Raw genomic sequence first — 15,486 nt, 5'->3', positions numbered from 1 at the left:
CCTTCAGGCCTCAACTAAGATGTCCCTTCTGCCTGCAAGCCTTCCCTGATCCCTGCCGTATTTCCCAGAACCAACTGTCCCTTATTTCCCCCAAGCACTACATTCAGTTTTGCAAGAAGAGGAAGATACAAGGAAAGAATTAGGCAGAGGGGAGGGGAAAAAACATGTGGATCATTATTGAAAAAAAGTAACTCTGCAGCAACATGGACACTGGACTAAAGTCACTAACAGAGGATAATACTAATAATGTCATGTCTTTGGGGGGCAGTGACTTTACCTCTTAATGGCTGAGACCGTTGGTCTCCAGGAGGTAGGGTCAGTGTCTTCCTCATTGCTGATCTCCAGGGCCTTGCACTGTGATGCTCACGAGGTATTTCTTAAACATGTTTGTAAACTTCTTTTCGGTGAGCTTCCGCATCCCTTTTCCAACCTGCTCCTCCTGACAAAATCGGGGAGTCAACAGAGCTTTTTTATTTTCAACCCTCTTTGCAGAGGAATAAATTGAGAACTCAGGAGCATCGGCTCATGAGAGACAAATCCAGTCCTAGCTATTCAGAGCAGGACTCTTTCACAACACTAAATGTCTCTCTCTTTCCTCCCCCATTGCACACAGAAGGCTCCACACATATAGCTTGACAAACAAGAAGTTAAACTGTAGATAGATATCTGCACAGACCCTTTCTCTTGTGAGGAAGAAAAGGATTATATCCATCATCTTTATTTCACAGGGAAAGTAAAGACAGGAAGGCAGATCTCTGGTATCATGAAATGGTAAGAGGTCAGAGGGTACTCTGTAGCATCCCAGCTCAGCCTAATTCTTGGCCTCGGTCCAAGTGTTACATTGTCATCTGAAGAACCACAGCTTGATCCTCATACAGTATCTGGTGTTGGTTACGCCCGCGAGTGCTAGCTGTCTCCTCCTCTTAGCTAGGGTGATTCCGTTATTCAGGGGGGCCCTTCTAGGAAACAAGCAAAAGCAGGGACCTTTTCTGTTCTGAAGGTACCTTGCCCAGCCTTTGCAGTGAGGTGGAGGCCTTCTTACAAAGTCTGGGCTGAAGTTAGGAATAGGTCTCCATCTTCCTTTGTCTTCTGGAAAGACTTGAGCCCTGAGCTCATCCTGAACATTGAGTGCTTCTCCAAATGTCTGGAAACAGTTGGAGAGACTTTTGACCAAGGCCAGAGAAACAACTGTTTATTCCTTTTTGCTCTCCCATCTCCGGTCTCTCCCTTGGGTGTATTAAACCCAAGCCAGTGACAACCCTGGCCAAATAGCAGGCTAGAGTCCACAGCTGTGCTTTGCTAGTGCTGAGACCCAACTGAAAAGCAATCATGAAGCTGGCCCTGAGGGTTTGTGGAGACAGGCGTAAATAGCCTACAGGCCCAGTAGGGAGACTGGACTGTGAACACGGACTCACCAGCCCAAAAGCCTGTTTGGAAGCTCAGGCTACCCCAGAAGCCTCTATTGTCCCAGCCATCCCAGAGGAATGCACTTAGCCCAGTGGAAGGGGAAGATGGGAAGGTGGGAAGGGAGTCAGCTTCCCTGATGAGCTCTGAGGCCATGATGAGCTCTGAGGCCAGTGAGGAAGCAGAGCTCACAACAGTGTGGCCCAGATGGATTCTGAGCCTTTATCTTGGGAATTCTAAAATCAGAGGTGATGGCATCTGATCCCTGAGTCAGCAAGGGCAAGAAAAGAAACCATGGGACTTGGGAAGGGAAGGGGTCACCACCGCGAGACTTACTTTTATAGGAGCCTTTGCCAGTCTGGTCTACAAACCCTGCCTGAACATTAAAAAAAAATTCTAGATTTACTCACCTGAGTTAGATTGCAAAACAGTACACAGTTTCCTGAAGTTTCTATTTTTAGTCACTTGTCAAGATCACACGTATGCCTTTTTGAAATTCTATGCAAAAGCCTGTGGCCATTGAACTGTAGTAAATGTAGACACTTTAACTGATAGATAACATGGTGTAGCTCAACAAGATAAAATTTTTTAAAAAACCATCTTAAAACAGTTATTCCTACTTATAAATAGTTAAAAGGATTCATGTTTGGTTTAACTAATTCTCCTTTCACCTCAAGAAACAGCTTTGGGGCTTCGTTCGCTGTAGATAAGGCGGGATGAGTCAGGATGAGCCAGCTGAGATAATACCACATTGGCATAAACTAAACAAAGAAGGCAAGCGACTCGACTGAATTTCAGGAAAAATAAGTGCTATCACTTGAGAAATACTGAGATGTTAGGTGTCAAAATTTGATCTGCAAGGTTAGGGGGCTTACAGAGAAACATGCACATGTAGTTCTGTGATCTCCAGAGTGTAGCCAGGATTACAGAGCTTACTGTGGAAGCTGTAACATATTCCCAGCTTCCTTTTTCTGGGAAATAATTTTATGTTGTGACTGTTTGTGACTAAAATGTAGTTCTGTTGCACAATATCATCATCAGAGCCATCTTCCTCTCCATCCAGGCATCTGAATTACATCTGTAATATGCCTTCAGGCATGTTACGTACAATTAGGAAATCTTTAGTAGCTCATTTTTTTCCCAAATATGTAATTTTGGCTGAATAATATAAAGGGATTAAAAAAAAGTTACCATTACATTAACTGAAATTATTACTATTTTAATTTGCCTGCAAAGCCTTTATTTCAAGTATCATTTCTTATAACTTGTAACTTGGTGGGTATCATAATCCTGATAGAACTTTACCTAGAAGGTAGCCTGAGACATCTGAGGGGGAATAGCCTGAGACATCTGAGGGGGAATCATTCTCAACAGAAAATCTGTTTAATGAGCACTTCTGGTGTTAACTGTGAACAGCTATTTTCCACACTCTTAAAGTACATGACGAAACCAGGGACTTACGCCACCTTTTTTAACGTAACACCTGGTGTTCTGTTCCTCCCCGCTCCTGACCCTAATAGTCATCCTCCAGGAACGCCTAGCCAAGTCATGGAATTGATGGACTACGGAAAAAGCAGAGGAGCTGAGCCAGTTTCCTGAAATAGCAAGTTTTAAGATGAGTTTCTGGAACAACCACCTTGAGGTGCCATGCAGTGAAATTTTCTCATAATTTTCAACCAGCCAAGCCTTTGCCAAGAGGGTGTCATTTGTTGGAGAAAGTGACATCCCTGAGAATACAGAAAGCAAATCACTGAGAACAATGGAAATATCTAACCACTCACTGTATTTTCTCTTCCACTAAAGCATGGTGCAAACCTGGGACACAGTGCTCTGTGAAATGTTAATCATCACACATACAGCATGTGGTGGTCTTGTGGTGAAGGTGGTGCTTGGAATGTCTCCCTTCTGCTCCAAACACAGCAATGACAAGATACGCAGCCAATATATCATATGTATTTTACAAATTAAATTAAATATTAAATATATATTATAAGTGTAAAAATACGGCTAAGCTGAAAAGTAAGCTAAACATCCTAACAGACCAGAAACAGAACTACAGAGCAGAAAGTGTCATGAGCCAGACGTCTACAGGACTTTGAGCACTAGAGCAGGCAGGGTGGTAGAGATCTGACCCCTGTGGGGCAACCTGGACAGGAGCATCCTGTGTACAGCTGGAGACAAAGTCGGGCTTTCTGCACACAACTAAGAGCTGGGTCATGCTTTTAATATGTGAGAGGAGCCCCCCAAACCCCTAACTGCCATTCACTGACTGTGGCGGAGGCAGAAGGAAGCAGAGCAGCGGCAGTGACAACTCTCGGGCCAAGCTGTCCTCTGGTCCAGTGGCTGGTCCTGGGACGGCGCCAGCACCACTGTGGGAATGGACACGGAATCACTAGGTTAAGACCTGGGGTCCCAGGGAGCCTCCTAATGTCCACAAACAGGGAGACAGGGTAGGGGAAGTATATAGCGAGGGGGAAAACACCACTCAAGATGAACCTGCAAGCTAAAATGTCAAAAAAGCGACACTCAGAAAAGGAGCCCCCAATCTCAAATGTCCGATGTGTTAGTTTCCTATTGCTGCTGTAACAAATTACCACAAACTCAGTGACTTAACACAACACAGATTTATTATGTTACAGTTTTGTAGTTGAGAACACTGAACCGGACCTCAGTGTGGTAAAAGCTAGGGGCCGGCAGGCTGATTCCTCACTGGAGGTTCTGGGGAGCATCCACTACCTTGCCCTCTCCAGCTCCTCGAGGCTGCCTGCATCCCCTGGCTCATGGCTCCTTCCTCCACCTTCAAAACCAGCAACAGTGGGTCAAGTTCTCACATTGCATCACACTGAACTCCTCTTCTTCCTCCATCTTCCACATTAAGGACCCTTGTGAATATATCAGGCCCACCTAGATAATCTGGGATAAGCTCTCTGTCTTCAAGTCCATTGATTAACAGCCTTAATTTTATCTGCAACCTTAATTCTCCTTTTCCATGTTATGTAACATATTCACAGGATTAGGATGTAAACATCTTCGTAGGGGGACATTATTCTCTCTATTAGATCAGGAGACCGATTTACTGCTGACAAAATTGGAGTGATAGAGCCATCTCAAAAATCACTTTACAGTAACTATCTGTAAGAGCCCCCAAAAGAGAAAAGTAGGAATAACACCAATTTTAAAAAGCAAAGAAACTATGAAGGATTTTATGCATGGCTGACATAGTAGAAAGTCTGTGAGTTTGGGGTAGATTTGATAAGCTGAATATCTCAATTCTGTTCTTATCTCCTGCTAGTATGCTTTCTTGGGTTGAAAAAAATTTTTTTTTGACGTTTAGCATCCTTTTTATTGTGCTTACTTATTTTTACAAGGAACAAGCAACATATACTACATCTTCCCAATGCCCAAGGTAATGCAGTAATAACAGAATACTCAAAAAAAAAAATCCTGGAAATTGCATTAAATACTGCTTTAATTAGGAATTGCTATAAGAAAACAAGTAATGTTATACATTATTTTTCCAATGAGTTCCAGTTTGAGAAACTGAACAGCAGAACCAGATCTTTAAGCTTTGAGTCGTGGCAAAAAATGAAAACAAAACCTACATTTCCCAGACTCCCTTGCAGCTAAAGAAACCAATGTGATCTAGGTTTGACCAATCAGATGCACCTTCGTGAGACCTGCATGCAGAGCTGAGTTCAATGGAGGCAGAGGCTAGGATGCAAGGAGACATCCATTTTCCTCCTGTGCATTTAGCAGGCAGAGTGCGGTCCTGAGGTTAGGATTTCCAGCTGCAATTTCTCATCAGCAGATTGCAGCCTAAGTGGTGACTCCCTAGAGCCAATAATTGCAGTGGTGGCCTCGTGATCCCTGGAAAGCCACCAAAATCGGAGATCTGCAGTGACCCGGGGGGTGGTAGTAACCGCTGCAGCTTCCTGATTCATTGCCTTTGGAAGCTAGGTTCTACAAAACTGTCCTGGGAGTCATTCCTGAAGGTCAGTGGAGAGCCTGCTCTTCTGATGAATGTTTAAGTTTCTAATTCCCTGTATAACATCCCTTCCTGCCTAAAATAATAAAAGTACCTTCTATTATTTACAACAGTACCCTGATTGATGTATGTGCAACATATATTTTCCCAAATCAGGGGCAGAATGCTATTAATTGTACTTTCTTCACAAGGGTTAGTGGTACTCTGTTAGCTTTCTCTTCTGTCATTACAAATTAGCCAGTATGTACAGGTAAACAAGCTGTGCGTAACTAAACTTTAGTTTAAATTATAAACAAGTGACTTTACAAGATTAAAAATATGTCACTGGACAGCTGGAAAGAGACAAAAATGACTTTCTAGAGAGCATCATAATTTTTTTTCATTTTAATTAAAGTATCTTGGAATTAGTAAAATAGTCCTGAGGTAATAAGGGCCACAGTAGCATTTGGTTAACAGTATTAACACATTATCTCTCTCTAGTCCCTGATGGCCTGTGTCAGGGTAGCAAGAAAGAATTCTTTTTCTTGACCTCTTTATTTCAAATGAGGCATTATAAAGGAAGAAGCTTGAGCCTTAATGCCTTTTTTCATTTTCTGAAAATGAGTTACAGGGTCATTTGAGGTGGGCTTAACTGGCCAAGTCACCCTTCTCTGTGGCTTGCCCAGTGCTGCCATGGGAAGCTCCAAATTCCTTCACTCAAGGAATTTCTACATGAGTGTAAGTGGCTCAAGGTAAGAACCTGGTCTGGAATGTGAGGGGGGTTTTTTGTTTTTCTGTGTGTGTGTGTGTGTGTGTGTGTGTGTGTGTTTGGGTTTTTTGTACTGCTATTTAGAAAAATAATAGTGGCTCCTTTGATTTGTTTAGTAGAATCAAAATAGCTGAGAGTCTACCCCTGGAGAAAACTCACCAGCTATTGCTATAGCCAAAGAAAATTCCAAATATCAAAGTTTGGATTTACTTCTGTAGCTTTCTCACATACTACTTGAGATCATAATTCTTTTTTTATTTTAAGATTATGACATGAACCCATTCAGAGAATACCAGACTCCCATTAACTTTTTCACCTAGCAATTGTTTCTGTGAGAAATTTTACATGCTGTTTGTTTTCTTTAAAATCAGTTTTTCAAAAGGAATATATGTTGCCACAGAGGATGGTGAGTCAATGACAATACTAGTTGAAGAAAAAATTGTTTTTCAATTAAGAGAGATTAAAATCTGAAGAAAAGCAACAATTACCTAAGTGAAGAATGGCCTTGTGTGTTGTAGCCAGGTAGCTCCGTTTAGACCAGCCATCTTTAATAAGACGCAGAGCATCCCTGTCACTAGGGGCACTGTGGTGGCACAGATGCCACTGCACCGAGGAGGGGGGAGGGTTACTACGGGAAGGACATTGAAAATATGTGCACCCTTGATACATCATACCTGAGCTCTCTCTATTAGCTCTTAAACTGTAGGGAAATGGGTTTTCCCACCTTATCCTTATTTGGAATTTTGATCTAAAATGCATTCTATAGTTCAGATTTGGCTAAGTATTCCTAGTACAGAAATATGCAGATATTTTCATCTAGAAGAAAGTGCTGCTGAGTAGGGGATCAGAAGGAAAGAAAAGAATAAGTATGTGTAAGCATAAAAAAGTCAAAATATAGTTGAGCACCTAATTGGACAACTGCCTGCAGCACTTGACTCTTCCTGGCTACTTGCACAGTATTGTTAAAGTAGAATAAATCATTTGCCATGACCAGGTTTTAGGAAAATATGTGAGAGTCAGTCAGGCAAAAAATCAGTTTGAAATAGATGAAATTTTCCATCTGAGTGGCTTCCACCAGGAGAGAATGTTTCTAGGAGCACAGTATTTTTAATCTTGCTTTAAAAAAATAGTTTAATGTATAAATCACTTAATTGTAAAGGCACTTCAATTTTATTTTCCTTTAGTTTTGAGGTTTTGGAATTGCTCTGTGCAGTTCCAAGTAAAAGCTCTTAGATAAAACTTGCATGCTGAAAACCACCATCACAACTGTGCAAGTACAACTATAAATTTATACAACAATCAAGCTGTTTGTAGTTTGCAAAATTTGCTAATAAAATGCAGAAGTAGGGTTTCCATTTACACTCTCTGGCACTGGCACTGCATGTATATCTTGGGTGCAGGCAAAAGATGGAAAATTCCATGCATAGAGAATCTTTTGTGGATGCGACAGTTTGCTAATATCTTAATGAGTGAATTACGATAATTACGAAAATCTTAGCTTTACATTATTTGTGAAGTGTATGTGTGTGTGTGTGTGTCAGCCTTCCCAGGCAAACACACCATTCCGATTCAGCAGCACTCAATGAGGAGCATTTCTGTACTAATAATACAAAATGGATCTTAAACTGCTGCATATTAATCAAATTCATTAAAGTACATTCATTAATTTGTGTGTATAACAGCCAAACCGGGAATGTAGAGTTTGCACAAAATGCATATATTAATGAATGCTAAAACTTCAACATGAGTAATAGCTTTAAAAATATTTTCATAAAGCAAAATTCTAAGGAGTAATACTGATAATTTTTTTTCATATTTCCACTTTCACTTCCTGTTATTAGCTTTAAGTGGAGTAGTAACTAAATAGTGTCATTTAGCTTTAAGTGGAAAAAATATGGAAGAAGAAAATAAGAAATAAAGGGAAAGCCCAAAAGATTGTAAAGAAAAAAAGGATATAATATTGAGCAACGTTAATATTAAATTTCCTACTTCTCCTTCAAATCAATTAAAAAATATGTTCAGGGCATGTTAGACATGGTCACTTTGTGTGTACAAAGAAGCATGTATTCGAAGCTATATTAGGAAACAGCCTTTCATTTCCTGTATGGGACTAGAGGCTGGGAGGGGCGTGGCGAAGGAAAATACAGCCATGAGGGTGTGTCTGTATACTTACATGTCTAAAACTGATGGAAAATTTTACATAAGTCAGGAGACCTAAGACTCGTGTTAACAGTCAATGACTAGTGCTCGCTTCAGCAGCACATACACTAAAATTGGAACGATATGAAGATTAGTATGGCCCCTTCATTAAGAATGATATGCAAATTCCCATTCCATATTTTTTTATTAATTAATTAATTTATTATTTTTGGCTGCGTTGAGTCTTCGTTGCCGTACGTGAGCTTTCTCTAGCCGCGGGCAGCGGGGGCTACTCTTTGTTGCGGTGCGTGGGCTTCTCATTGCGGTGGATTCTCTTGTATCGGAGCACGAGCTGTAGGCACGAGGGCTTCAGTAGGTGTGACACACAGGCTTAGTAGTTGTGGCTCACAGGCCCTAGAGCTCAGGCTCAGTAGTTGTGGCGCACGGGCTTAGTTGCTCCGTGGCATGTGGAATCTTCCCAGACCAGGGCTGGAACCTGTGTCCCCTGCATTGGCAGGCGGATTCTTAACCAGTCCGCCACCAGGGAAGCCCCTTTATTTTTTTAAAAAAAAGGTAACTATAGGGTGTGATAGATGTGTTAACTTTATTGTGGTGATCATTTCAAAATGTACACATATCATCATGTTTTACACTTCAATATATACAATTTTATTTGTCAAAAAAGAAAAAAAAAATGATGACTTTTCTAACATACTGTGTTTTACCTGAATGCTAACTGCTCTGAAGACAAGGCTCATTTCCTTGTCCTCTACAGCACTGAGCACAGTGCCTGGCATGGAAAATGTACTCAATTAATATTAAATCTAAAATAACTATTGTACAAAGAAAAATATAGTGAGAGTTATAAGAGAGGTGTAAACGTAACATCCACAGAGGAAGCATTGGCAAGGCTTCAGGTCAGAGGCTGTGTGTTGACTGGAAGCTTCTTCAGGACAGGATCCTTCAGTTCCTTCTTTCTCTCCTGCCACCAGCTCTGTGCTCTATTTGTGTCTAGCAAGGACTCAGTACTGGACATTCTAACTGGGGAAAGTCTGTTAAACAAAGGAAGGAAGGTGGGAATTTGTAAGTTGTGTTGGGTGAGCAAAAACAGTTGGGCTAGAACAGCACGACCCAGAGGACTAAGTGTATTCCATAGGACCCTAGCTGTGTGTGATTTGGGGTAGGGAAAGATAGTGTGAAATTACTAAGTTTAATCCCAGACATACTGAGTTTTCTTATTAATTAGGAGCAATCTGCCAACTTTCTGACTATGCATCCTTGCTTAAGAATAGTGCTGTACAGGGCTTCCCTGGTGGCGCAGTGGTTGAGAGTCCGCCTGCCAATGCAGGGCGTGCCCCGGTCCGGGAAGATCCCACATGCCGCGGAGCGGCTGGGCCCGTGAGCCATGGCCGCTGAGCCTGCGCGTCCGGAGCCTGTGCTCCGCACCGGGAGAGGCCACAGCAGTGAGAGGCCCGCGTACCGAAAAAAAAAAAAAAAAAGTTCTGTACATCAGCATTTCTCAAACTCAGCATTTCTCAAACAGTGCTCTGTGAGTTATAAAGAGGGAGGAAAAAAGGTTATTCAAGTTTGTAAAATGCTTCTGGTTCTCTTGTGTTGAGAGCGTTACAATGTACATGAACATATCAAGGGTTCTGAGAAGCCTTGTCCTAAAGACACCTGTATACCTTTTGTAAACCTGGTACTCCCCCAAATTATTTGAACCCGAACCAACTTTCCCGTAGCATCTATTAGCATACCATGGGACATGACTACTGCCGCATGTCTGTAATTCCTCTGCTACAAATTCTTTTGTATTCTGTTGGCCACAGGAGTCATAAAACCATATATAAGGGATCCAAGGGGACTCATTGGTCCGTACCTTTGTCTTTAAGAACAAACTTCAATTGTTTAGATAAGTGAGAACTCTTCCTGTATTTAATGAGTTTCTCAGCTTCACTTGTTCACCCATCTTATTTTGTCTGCCACCCTCATCATGGCAAAATTCTCTTATCTATTTCCTAGAAACGTCTCATCCTGCCCTTTAAGAGACTGAGACAAGATGGTTTCATAATCTTGATGCTTCTCTCCTCAAACTGGTTCACTTGAAACCTCAGCTTTCCCTTCTCCAGATTCAAATCATTCTATTTTCTTCTCAGGGGTTTTAAGGTGTGGCTCCTTTTGGTTATTGAGGTATAATTGACATATGACATTATGTTAGTTTCAGGCGTACAACATAATGATTCAATACTTGTATATATTGCAAAATGATCACCACAATAAATCTAGTTAACGTCCATCTCTACACAGTTACACTTTTTTTTCTTGTGATAAAAACCTTGAAGATCTACTCTCTTAGCAACTTTCAAATATACAATATTATAAATTACTGTCACTGTGCTGTCCATTACATCCCCATGACTTTAATTGGAAGTTTGTACCTTTTGACCCCCTTCACCTATTTTTCCTGTCCAACCTCTGGCAACTATCAATCTGTTCTTTGTATCTATGAGTTCAGTTTTTGGGTTTTTTTTAAGACTCCAAACATAAATGAGATCATACAGTATTTGTCTTTCTCTATCTGACTTATTTCACTCAGCGTAATGCCCTCAAGGTCCAGCCATGTTGTCACAAATGGCAAGATTTGCTTCTTTTCTTATGACTAATACTCCATGATATATTATATATATATAATATATATATATATATCACATTTTCCTTATCTGTTCATCCATCGATGGACACTTAGGTTGCGTCCATATCTTGGCTATTGTAAATAATGCTGCAATGACTATGGAGGTGCATATAACTTTTCCAGTTAGTTTTTCCATTTCCTCCAGATAAATACCCAGAAGTGGAATTGCTGGATCATATGGTACTTCTATCTTTAATTTTTTGAAGAACCTCCATACTATTTTCTACAGTGGCTGCACCAATTTACATTCCCACCAACAGTTCACGTGGGTTCCCTTTTCTACACATTCTTGCCAACACTTGTTATTTCTTGTCTTTTTGATAGTAACCATTCTAACAGGTGTGAAGTGATAACTTGTGGTTTTGTTTTCCATTTCCCTGATAGTTGTAGCTCCTTCTTTCTCCATTCCAGGATCCTTTTAGATCCTCAGAAGTGAAAAATTGTAGAACTGGGAAAGCTCATTTGGTGAACATCTGACTAGTATTGAATATATTTGCCACATGCAAAATTAAGTGCTTCATCACTGACTGGTATTAAATGTTATAATTCTGATTGCTACATTAATCCCAGTTATACTAAACCCTTCCCATCTTACACCCAAGCAGTTTATTTTTCTTCCTTAATTTTCCTCTTTTCTTTGGCCCCTACTGAGTCTCTTCTCCTACCAAGGTAATTTTTGATTCTATTATTATATTCTAATAATATTTTTCAAGATGATGATCACTAATTCTACTTCTTTAGATATACTGTCTCTCAACTAGGATGATGAAAATCAATTGTTTCTACCATTAATTAAAATACTGAAATTTGTGAACTGTTCACCTTGTTCATAAATAAAAATAGATCCAGATAACATCACCCTCATGCCCTCTAGTCCAATACAGTTTCTCAAGTGAGAGAGAAAGGGCTAGGTTTACAGGCTGGGAATTACACACATCTCACAGCCTCTGCAATAAGTAATCTGGGTAAACCACAGAGGTGTGACCCATGCGAAGACCATCAGTCATATCTGCTGAAGAGAAACAACATTAAGAAAAATGGTTTACATGAATTCTGTCTCATCCTACTTGGGGTGAGACTCTGAGCATGTTTCTCTTGTTGTAGTCAGTAGGAAATAACGGGAATAACATTGGAGTCAGGGGTTAGTGTTCAAGTCCTAGGTCTAATCACTCAATAATTATGTGGCAGTGGGAAAATGAATTGATCTGACTTCCCATTTTCTCATCTGCAAAATGGAATGACACTGACAATATTATGAGGATGAAACACTGTAACATATATAAAAGTCCACTACAAAGGTAGGGCATTATATATGACAGTGGTTTCCAGTGTTCCAGAACTAGAAACCCTGTGAAAGGGCTGGAGGGCCACTGAGACCGAACCTAAAAGGCTGCTGCCTCTTGGGCCCTACAAACACTTTGATCAGAGCAGAGCCACCTTGGTCTGTTTTGCAAATTGGGCTTCCAAATAAGAATTCCTTTGAAAGATTTCACTGAATAAAAAGGGAAAGAAGGTTGAAAACAACTGATAACAAAATATTAATCCAAGTAATTACTATAATTACAAAATGGTTATTTCATATTTGTGCATATAATATTCAGATTTGTATGTGTAAAATACACATAATCTAGAGGTTTATACATTCTTATATGTAACGTACAAATACTAAAAGTAGTGTAGTGTATAAAATATCTTGCTGTTCACAACATCACCGTGAAAACCTATGTTTTGACTCTCAAAAGATGGTAGCTTGGTTTTTTGTTCTTTAGAAATAAACACATCAAGTGATGCTGTTTATTAAATTGCATGGTATGAAACAGTATCATACATGACACATATACATGACCAGCACAACCAAACATTACGCTACACAACATGAGTTCTCTTAATTACTGGCTGTCGTACTGAGGTTAAATTGTGACATGAGGTAGAGACACAATAGGCATCAAAATAAAAGGCAGTTATTCAGAATGAGATCACAGTATGAAGGACCTGAACACTTGTGTGCTTTCAAATTTAAATCTAAGTTTATTTTGGTTTAAAAATAAGGATGAAAAGGTGAATTTAGTCATCTTAGTCCCTTAATTTTGGAAATGTACAATCTATCATTTAACATCTATGGTTGAAGTTTTCTAATGCAATGTTGATTTTTAATTCAGATATCAGGACTTTTCCATCAGTCTATACCATATTTTATGCTTCCATATGGTTATTTTCTCTACCTTTCTTCTTAGTAGATAAATTCTTCAAACCAGCTTAATATTAAGATAGTTCCTCAGTCTTTTTTATTTTAATTAATTTAACTTCTCCTCTTTAACCTTTGCATATCCTCCATAAGCCAGAAAGATTTTGTCAAGCTTTAACTTCTGTAATTTGTATTATAAAAATGTTAAGGGCTTCCCTGGTGGCGCAGTGGTTGGCGGTCCACCTGCTGATGCAGGGGGCGCAGGTTCGTGCCCCGGTCCGGGAGGATCCCGCATGCCACAGAGCGGCTGGGCCTGTGGGCCATGGCCGCTGGACCTGCGCGTCCGGAGCCTGTGCTCCTCAACGGGAGAGGCCACGGCGGTGAGAGGCCCGCGTACCGCAAAACAAAAACAAAAACAAAAATGTTAAGTCTAGGGACTTCCGTGGTGGTACAGTGGATGATACTCCACACTCCCAGTGCAGGGGGACTGGGTTCAATCCCTGGTCGGGGAACTAGGTCCCACACGCATGCCGCAACTGGGAGTTTGCATGCCACAACTAAGGAGCCCGCCTGCCGCAACTAAGACCTGGTGCAACGAAGTAAATAAATATTATTTTTTTAAAAAAGGACTTCTTTAAAAAAATTAAAGTATTAAGTCTAAAGAATAATCTTTCTTCGGCACACTGTGGAGTTTACCCTGGAAACTGCAACATGCCCTCCACTTTTTCTGTCTCACTCTTCCTGTTTGAAGATCACCGATTTTAGAGAATACAGTGTTAAGAATAAGATGTACACAAACTTGAAGTAACCTTGTCAGGCATGCTATTTTGTAGTTGCAGCTAATCTTCTCTGGGCTAGACCTTATGGAGCTCTCCTCATGAATTTTATTTTCATCAGAAATGCCTTCTCCTAAAAATGTAAAAAACAAAACAAAACCAAAAAATCGACCTAACCCAAGGGATGTAAATGATGTAGAACATTTTCTTTTAAAAATGAAATGATAAATTCACCACTTTATTTGCATAATCAGTCAATGCTGGAAATATTGTGATAAGCTTGTAACTTTAAGCTTCCAAGATGAGATTCTGTTTCCAGGATGGAAGCGCCATATTTTTACCCCAAACCTTTCCTCTTTTCATGCCGTATTCTAGGATACACTTCCAGTCCATGATCTGAATTTAGGTCTGGCGTGGATTTAGAAATTTCATTAATTAACAAGCCAGGTTCTGGTTGATTTCTTCATAGAAGTCTGTCTACCCCTTCAGATTGTCTGGCGAGCTCATTCATAGGAGTTTGGGAATGTGTGGTGCCTTGGATTGGTCCAGGGCTCTGAAACCTAAGTCACCCATTCTGCACAAGAAGCTGAACGTTAAGACCTTCCCCAAACACTTGCGCAAACAGGGGCCTGTTTACAAAATGACTCCCAAAGCCAGCAGTCTCTCTGCCAGCACTTGTCCGTCAAACGTCCAAGTTCTGAGGTACCACAGCCGCTTCAGTTCTCCATGTTTCCCAGGCCACCCAGCCTGGGGAGAAAAGAGTCACAATGACAATCATAAAACAGATCTCTCTAATTCTACCCCCTAGGGAGTCGAGAAACCCTTGCACTGTTTGCCATGTTCCTCCCTTCCTTTCCAGCTGCTGTGACTGAGGTCTCCTGCTGCTCTGGGGCCCTGCTTCACTCCAAGTTCTCTTTGAGTTCATGGTGACCTGGGTTTTGTCCCACCACAGCAAAGTGACAAAGCTCTGGGCTGGGGTAAAATGTAAATGACACACTCCTGCTAACTCCCAAGTCCTCTTCCTCCTGCTAACCCCCGAGTTCTCTTCCGGGAGCACAATCCTGTAACTGTTTTGTCCGGCATTTACTTATAGGTGAGACAGCACTGCAGAGGTGAACGGGTGGAGGGAAGAAGGGCGGAAGTGGGCCAACCACCGATGATGGGGATTGGCAGGCTGAGGTCACACCTATTTGGGCAAGTCAGAAGTTTATAGTTAATCTACCCCCTTAAGCAGATAATCTTACCCGAATCAGCATCTCAAAGAAATCGTCCAACCCCAGAAGTGAGATGCATAGTGGTAAATAAAACAATCACTGACTCTCTTTAGAATTCTAGAAGGATCCAGACTTCCCTGTGGTTGCTTACAAGCTGGCGCCTTGGACAACTGCCCATGTGGTCAGGTGTCACTCGGTCTCAGCCTCTGCCCACGTGAGAAGTCACTTTCTCTCCCTCCCAACGAGTTCATCCCCCTCAGGACCTGGGATCCCTTGTGAAAACATCCCGGTGGGGCCTGACTGCCAGAACTCCTCAGGGAACAGTGGCCACGGGTCCTCAGGC

General features: G+C 41.1%; 1 pseudogene; it reads left to right on the top strand.

Moving 5' to 3' along the window:
* The first annotated feature begins 8,380 nt into the window (after nt 1-8,380).
* On the top strand, nt 8,381-8,480 carry LOC132507680 (U6 spliceosomal RNA; annotated as a pseudogene).
* The last annotated feature ends 7,006 nt before the right edge of the window (nt 8,481-15,486 follow it).

This window comes from Lagenorhynchus albirostris, chromosome 16, assembly GCF_949774975.1.
Source record: "Lagenorhynchus albirostris chromosome 16, mLagAlb1.1, whole genome shotgun sequence".
Taxonomy (NCBI): domain Eukaryota; kingdom Metazoa; phylum Chordata; class Mammalia; order Artiodactyla; family Delphinidae; genus Lagenorhynchus; species Lagenorhynchus albirostris.
Note: the sequence above shows the minus strand (reverse complement) of the source record. Positions and strands in the feature narration are given on the sequence as shown.